This window comes from Manis pentadactyla, chromosome 12 (assembly GCF_030020395.1).
Source record: "Manis pentadactyla isolate mManPen7 chromosome 12, mManPen7.hap1, whole genome shotgun sequence".
NCBI lineage: Eukaryota > Metazoa > Chordata > Mammalia > Pholidota > Manidae > Manis > Manis pentadactyla.
The window spans coordinates 58427777-58436112 of record NC_080030.1 but is presented as its reverse complement, the minus strand read 5'-3'; the positions used below and the strand labels follow the sequence as shown (position 1 = coordinate 58436112).

General features: G+C 35.8%; 1 long non-coding RNA gene across 4 annotated transcripts in view; it reads left to right on the top strand.

Annotated features, from left to right (window-relative positions):
- Positions 1 to 292: 292 nt before the first annotated feature.
- Positions 293 to 8336, top strand: part of LOC118921770 (uncharacterized) — a 121737-nt gene continuing 113693 nt past the window's right edge. For all 4 annotated transcript variants that reach the window (XR_008992765.1, XR_008992763.1, XR_008992764.1 and 1 more), the window contains exon 1: positions 293 to 3832. This is a non-coding gene — a long non-coding RNA (uncharacterized LOC118921770). The remainder of the gene's footprint in view (positions 3833 to 8336) is intronic.

Here is an 8336-nt window from a genome sequence, read left to right as displayed (position 1 = left end):
AACCTTGTTTTAAACACAGTGGGATATTAAAAAATACCTAGCTCTTATGTAGAAGGAAGTTATTATTTATTTGCAGAAGCAGATCAGTCATGGACTAAGCATTAAACCAATGCTCCTCACAGTTCTATGACATGAGAACCATTGAAAACTCTGGAGAATTGGTGTGATATAATAGTTCAAGACCCTGAAGTTAGAGCTTCTGAGGTGCTTTGAGACATAGATTTAATATAATATTTAATAGAGCCATATGCTATAAGGAAGGCTAGAAAGGTCATGCTCAAGTGTCAGTCAACATGGGGATGAATTGGAGAGCTTAAGGAAGGGACTGCAGTGTAGGAACCAGAATCCTAATTTATTTACTCGACTGTTGATATCATCACTTTTATTTTTAATCCTTTAGTTTTTTGGGACATACAATATATATCACTTACTTTTATAATAGTTTTCAGGGCTTAGAGAATGTTAAGACATTTGCAGATCTATAGGATAAAGTTAGGAAAGCCTCAAAACTAAGAGTTTATTAATGCTGAATTATTGTATGTTCCTCCTCTTGCATTAATAAATAGCATCTATAGTTTTTTCCTTCCACAATCTTCAAAGTGCTAGGCATATAGAAAACACACAAAGCCCAATAAATATTGTTGAATTAATGTATATTTCTTAAGGGAAAAGATTATATTTTTTCTCTTTCAATGATTCTCCCTGACTCCTGCTAGGAATGTTTTGCACACAGGGGCAGCCAGTAACTATAAAGTATCAAAAATGTTTATATTTGAATATTACTATGTAAGTATTCCTTGGGGGAGCTGTTTTCACAAATTCCATCATTTATCTGTTCATTCAGTAATGGTTGTGTTCACCAGACATTGTGCTAATGTGAGATGATTAGTCTAATGATGATTTTAACAAGTGGCTAACTCTTACTCTTCCACTCACAGCTCACACGTTGCTTTCCTTTTTGGCCTTCTAGACTGGGTTAGGTGCTTTTCCTTCATAGCCTCTCTCTAATTGTATAGTGGTTGTCCTGTAGCCCTCAATAGATGGAGCTTCACAGGGGCAGAAGTGAATCATTCTCTGATGTCCCATTTACTTATGTCCCAAATCTTGTTTATACATGTGACTGGGTGAGAGTTTGTTGACTGTTTGTGGAACAAATATAATCTTTAATGACTGTATTATCAGATATCTGGCTTTGAATGGATAGTTTGGCTTTTAAAGGTGGTGTTCAGATCAAGAAATAAAATACCAGAATGATAACAGTTTGGAGACAAAAGATGAGCTAACAAGAAAGAACAAATGAAAAGTTATAAAAATGCAATATAAAATATAATATGAAACGTGTATTACCATTAACAAGCAATCATATTGTGTGTGTTCTTGTGTTTTTTTATTGTGGCAAACTTTTACTGTGCATCTAGTGTTTTTATCGAGACTTTACAGGCAACCCTTCCATACACACTGAGTGTGAGAACAGCAAGGGAGCAGCTGGGACCTTAGATATCATTCAGTCCAGATACTACTGGTCAACTAAAGACATAAAACCAGATTTGGGAGTGCACAAAGGCAGGCACATTTCTGTGATGCAGTCTTATCTATACCGCAGTGGGCAGAGGGGCCCCCTCTAACCCTGTCACCCCCAGTCTTTCCAACACACCATCATACTTTTCCAGTGACCCCCTCCCCCGCCCCATGTACAGTTCAAGAAACAGCTGTGGGATCTCAGTGAATGGTGGGTGTTCCCCCTCTTCATAACAGTGCTTCCCTGTGAACATCCACATGCTTAGGAGGAGGGGGAGATGCCACAGTTCAGGTCTCCCCACAGTCTGCAAGGGTGACCCTTGGCATATTAATGATAATAATGATAGTGGCTACCATTCATTGAGGAATTGTGCTAGACTGATTACGTAGGTTAAATCAAGTTCTCACACAAACTGCAAGTTCATAACCTTTACTCCCTTTTTACAGATAAGGGGAATGGGTGTTGGGGGAAGACTGTTTATCATGTTCATGTCATGGAGCCAATAGTGGCAAAGCCAAGATTCCTATCAGGCTTCTCCAAGTGTGTTTTTCCCAGATACCATGTCACCTTTTATAAAGTAAAGGGGATACATTTATATTTGTCAGGTAAAATGTATCAAGAAGAATAAAGCATAATGCTTTCTATAGAGTTTATATATCTACCTATTATTAGATACATGACTATGTGAGTAAGTATATGATTCTTAAAGAGAAAAAAATAACTCACCTTTTACAACATAGTTTAAATTTATTACAATAAGTTAGACTTTCATGAAAATATGAAGCAGAAAAGCTAAATTCAGGAACTTTTTATTTTAAATTCTTTAGTTACTATTGCATTAGTAGAGCATACATTTTTCTTGGGGGAGAACTTTGGTTGTATGATAAGGTAAACAACTTTTCTTAGTAAAGTGTACATGGAAGAAATTATGGAAGTTGTGTAATATACCAAATATTTTCCTTTAAACCAGCATAAATGGCTATCACTTCATTATTTTCATATTGAGTTATTTTTTTATAAATTTAAAAAGACTAATTAAAATATAATTATTAATGAAGGCATGGTGTTATTCAGAGTTTAAGTTAATAAAGAACTGTTTACTTAAATACCTAACCTAAATAATACAAAAAAATATGGTTTTGATGCTCTCAGAACCAAATAAGTAACAATTATTATCTTTAGGCTGGAAATGGACACTGATCAGTTTAAAAGTATTTTTCAAAATTTGGCAATGTTGTTTGTAACAAATGCAATGAAATATACTATAATATCCGTATTTATTTGATGTTTAGTTTTTAGGCCCCCTCCCAAACTCCTTAAGAATAAATAGAATATATTTAAACGATAAATGTAGTTATTTACTTTATATGGAGACATGTGCCATTATACAGTTGGAGGCTAGAGACAGCACATGTGTTTTGGATTGGGTGACAGCACTGATGTCATTCTGTCCTCAGAACCTATTTGGCAGAGAACTTAAAAGAATTGCAGAACAAGAAGGAAGTCTAGTATTTTAGCATAAACGGATTTTTGTCTCTCAAGAAAATTTGATGAAGTGTATTATTTTCCCAGAAGCTCCTTAGGCCCCCCTTGTGCCTGTCTTAAATTTCTCCATACCTCTAGCTAGTGCTTTGCATGTTAGTTAAGTATGAATTGACTTGAGTTAAATTTAGCTTGGTTGGATCAGGCTACCCTCAACTGGCTTCCAAAGGCATGGAGACAGAGCATTCCTTTTCCCTAACTAGTGTGTGGAGCTACCTATTCTATACAGCTCTTGGAAATTTTCTCAGATAGTCACAATGAGTGGAAAATGGCTAGACATTAAAACAGATCATTACAAACTTAATAAGCCAACCTTGTCATATTTCTTTCCCTTCATTCTGGATTGGAGGATCAGCTGTTATGCCTAAATATAAACTTTGAGCTACACTACTCTTTAATGTATGTCTTTAATGTGGTATTTGTCTTTAATATAAACTTTGAGCTATACTACTCTTTAATGCTTGTCTTTAATGTGGTGTTTTTACATATGGATGAAGGTACACTCATTTTACTGGGTTGACTTCTTGAAGCTGAGCTGACCTAAGTGGTTATAAAAGTTCTGCATATATAGATGTTAGCAGATATTGTTACATGTGCAAATCCTGAATAGAAGCGAGATGTAATTTCCACTTCGAACATACAAGTAGCAAATTTTAGGAGTAGGAGTTTTCTTTTTAGCTTGTGGTGAGAATAACACCATGTCCTTTGTTTTCAGGTAGCAGGAGGAAGAAGTGACTGACAGAGCCTGACTCCTACCATGGATAAGATGAGGTATGAACGAAACGACCAATCCCTGTGGAAATTCAAACAAATGATCACATACTGACCAACTCTTACTGTGTAGTATTTCTATTTGTAAGCCAGATTTTTATTTGACATAAATATAGCAAATGTATATGCTTTGAACTTCAGTTTCTTTTTTCTTAAAAACAAAGGCAAATATCTATCCTACAAGATGAATGACTTTAAGCAGTATTTGCTAATTACTGTATCTTCTAAATATGGTCTTACTAAAGTTGATTTAATGTGGTTTGTCTTCAGGAAGTTGCAGAATAATAAAGAAGGCTTACAGGAAATACTGACAGTTTTACTCCTGTTTATAGGAACAGTCCCATGTAACAAAGGAAACCATTTTTGAACTACCTTGGAATAATTTTTTTTAAGCTCAGTTTAGAACAGAATAGAAAGGAAAGCATGACTATTATTTGCAGTTATTCAAATAATAATAATAATTATCACACCAGTTTTGGTGATTAATACTATTAACATAGCTCCCTAAAACACTGAGGAATTTTGATGTAGGTGAAATTAGAATTTTTTTTTTTTCCCTTAAGCCTTGTAATATATATTTAAGACTTGCCCAAAGCCACAAAGACAGTGGCAGAACTGGGACTAAGTGCAGGTTTCCTGACTTTAGCTCTTTCTCTATTGCCCTTTTTTTCCCCCCCTCATTACCTCACCCTCTCTTATTTGATTTACCATGGGGAAGTACATTCTGAGGAAAATAAAAATAAATGGAAAAGAGTAAAATGAATTCTAACTTACTGTTGTTGTTTTTAGCAATTTTCAGCACCCTGATTTATTTCATTTCCACATATTAATGTCCTGCTGTGGGTGTGGGTGTGCGGCAGTGTGGCATGGTGGGGTCAGGAGTCAGCCCTCTTGGGTCAGACTGGTTCTGCCCCTCACTAACGTGAGAGCTTGTGTCTCAGCTACGCCTGTGGAAAATGGGGACTGTAGTGAAACCTACGTTTTGCAGTTGTGAGAGCTCAGTGAAATGTAGTTTACTTAAAGTGTTCAGAATAGTGATGATATATATACTAAGTGCCCCCAAGTATTACATATTACTGTATTGATTTAATAGTTAATATTATCAGGGAAGATGAATGACTTACTATCCCACATTAAAATACTAAAAAGAATTGGGGATCAAGAGCAAATTCACTTTGTAGAGAAGAGCTTCTCACTACTCCAGTGATCTCTCTTGCAATAAGCATTGTTAACTCATCAGTAAAGGAGAAGCAGGAAAATAATGTTTTCAATTAGTGAAAACTTCATAAACCAGGTCAATCAGCAACTTAGTTACTAAATTATATTACTTTGCTTTGAAACTCAGGCTTTATGGTAGAACAACAAACTAAGAAGTCCTTTTAGATGTGGCATTAGTTCTCAGAAAATAAGTGTGGTGTAAATGAGTTTAAGACGTGGATTATATTAAGTGTGTGAGCTTAAAAATTATGGAAGTCTTGGGAATTTGTCTTAGAAGATCTGCTAAGAACTACTAAGCACCATGAAAATAGTTTTATTTTTGGTTCTGATATATAAAAAGTTGACAGCTTCTTTTTTTTTTTTCTTATCTAGTTTAAACATATACGTAGAATTAGGGACATGTGGAGTTTGAAAAAAATCTTTGGGATTATGTGGTTTTACACTTTTCAAACTTCTAACTATGGAGCCTTTTACATAAATGTTACCTACAAAACCAAGAAGAACTGCCGAGGTTATTGCAAGGAAGGGCATTGGAGCTGAGCTCATGACCTCTGCAGAAACCAGGCTCTTCGGGGCAAATGTGCATACCTTTCCTTTCATAGGTGAGTAAACCAACTTCTTAGGCAATGTGTGCCTCGCTCCAAGATACACTTCCAGGCAGACAGTGGCACAGCCAGCTCTCTTCTTCTGCTTTTTTGATTGCACTCTATATCCATCGTTGTAAAGAATGTATACCTTTGAGCCCTTAACAATTGAGATGCTTTTCTCTTCCCCAGTTTTGTTACAGAGTTGTATCTGACAGGGAAGTCCATTTAGCTTGATATCAGCATGATGGGCATGTCTTTGGATTAGTGCAAATCCATCCCAGTGTTTAATTGATTTAATTCAATATTCACCTATTGATCACCTACTATGTGCTAGGCATCATGGGTAAGCCCTGAGAGTATCAAGATGATGAATACTTCATCTTGTCCCTCATTAGCATAAGAGGAATATAGAGATAAACACATAAAAAAATACTGTATCTCTTGCAACTGCTTAGCTAGAAAGTAAAAATTGTGTTAAAATGTTGATTCTTTAAACATTAAATATTAATTATTGAATAATGCTCTGTTCATAGTAAATATAATATGTATACCAGAAAGGTAGGATAATTGATTAATTTTGTACTTTTATTTAGACTTTTTTAAAGCAAAAAAAATCATGTTCTTGAAGATGATTTTTTATTAAGTAGGTTATTTAGTTATTGCTGTGAGGCATAATTCCTGTGGGCTGGTGGCCCCCTGATGTCTGCTGGATGGCTAGGCCACTGGTGAGGTTGAATAATGGTGAGGATAGGGAGATCTCTCTTGGGCCCAATCCAGTGGAATCTGTAGGGTGTTAGTGGATTACAGATCTTATAAAAATTTATCTTATGTAATTACTGATGGTCAAGGTCACTGTTTACCAGTCAAAGTTGCTTTAAGCCTAGAGTTTTGCCTCTCAGTGATTAGGCTGACTTGATTCACCATGACCTAGATGAAATAAGACTTCCTTTGGCAGAGAAAATTAATTGGAGCACCAGAAGCCCAGGCAACTATGGTAGGCCTCACTTCAGGATTATTTGCCTTCTTAACACCTTTCTCGTATTAGAGTTCAGGATTCTGAGGGTCACCTCATCCCCTGGTATGACAGTTCACCTGATTCTGCCACTTTGACATTGAACTGTGACTATCTTTGTTTGCACAGTAAATCGGGCTGATTATATTGCCTGCTCTCATAACAGTCTGCCCACCATGGAGTGAATCCTGACTAGCCTTATTTTGCTATGTCAAACCATGTTTACTCTTTTGCCAACCTTAAGAAGGATATCTGGCTCTCTTGTGATGCCCATTTCATGATCCATATATGTGTGCTTGCTTTGACTTGAAAGTTCACCTCACTTTCTAAGCATTCTGTGTAACAGGGTTTGTATTAAAGACTTAGTTTCCATGATGGAGTCACTTGTAATGGTCAAGCCCTCTTGCAGTGAATGCCTTGGATAACTTCAACAGAGAATTGGAGTCTATGTAAATTAATCAAATGGACATTCTTAACCTAAACAATATAATATTTAACACTTAAGAACTTCGGATGTTTTGAACAGATGGGTGAACACATCAGAACAGAGGATTAATAAACTGGAAGACCAGGTCAGATAAGCTAAGAGAGAAAAAGAGTGGAAAAACAGAATAGAGCATAAATGATACATGGCAAACAAATGGACTTCTGAACTCAACTCTTCTCTAGAAAGAGGCTTCATACTTAGGAGCTCTAGAGATTGCTTCTTCCTAGACTTTTGGGTGCTACTAGAAACATACTTAGACATATCTAATGCTATTGCTGATTCAAAGCGTTTGAAATTTCAAGGGAATTTAGAGATAATTTTGTTAAATTTAATTTTAATGGAAAATTGCTTCTTTTAAGTGGTTGCCTTTGCCAAAATTTGACAAATTCTGAAAAGAGAACAGGGTACAAGATTCTGGGGATTGGGGATAATCTGGAACAAGTTTTCTTTCTAAAGGAAAAATACAGTGTCATAAGGACATATTAATAATTTCATGTTTTAGTTCTTTTTAATTTTTATTCTGGTTTTCATTTCAGAAGTATTTGGATCAGTAGCAGAGCCCTGCCCCCTTTACTTTCTACTGTTCCCTTTGCTTCCCACTTCTGATCTGTCAGTGTTTGTGCTTCCTGCTTTTTGTACTGTACCAAAAGTCTGTATGATTTTCCATTTCTGGGAAGTTAGCAGAGAGCAGAATTTTTGATCCAGGTTTTTGTAATCTGCTGCATGAGAACTGTTTCACTAGCTGTAATACATCTTTTATGAATTTTAAACTAGTTTTCTTGAGACTTGTTTGTGTTGCTGTTAGACTCACCCTGGTACTGTTGGGGAAAAATAATATACTCTTACAATAGTCTTATTGATGCCTTAGCAAAAGATAAAAATATGGAAGAAATATATGAAGACTTTAACGAAAGTCAGTAGTATATTTTATCTCTTTCCTATTCACTGATTCTGAAATAAAAATTTACCAAGAGCCAATATTTGGTATCATACAACCTTGGCTATTTTATATATCTGGAAATGGCTTCTGACCTAGAAATAGAATGTGTTCCTTCCCCCTACCCTTTTCAACCTCTCCTCAAATCTTTGATGGTCAGGAGGTATCCCCTGAACACCAAGTAATGCATGAATCCAATTGCAAATTACTGATTTGCCCCACAACTCAGCCTGATACACTGTGATGATCTAATTTCTGAGGGT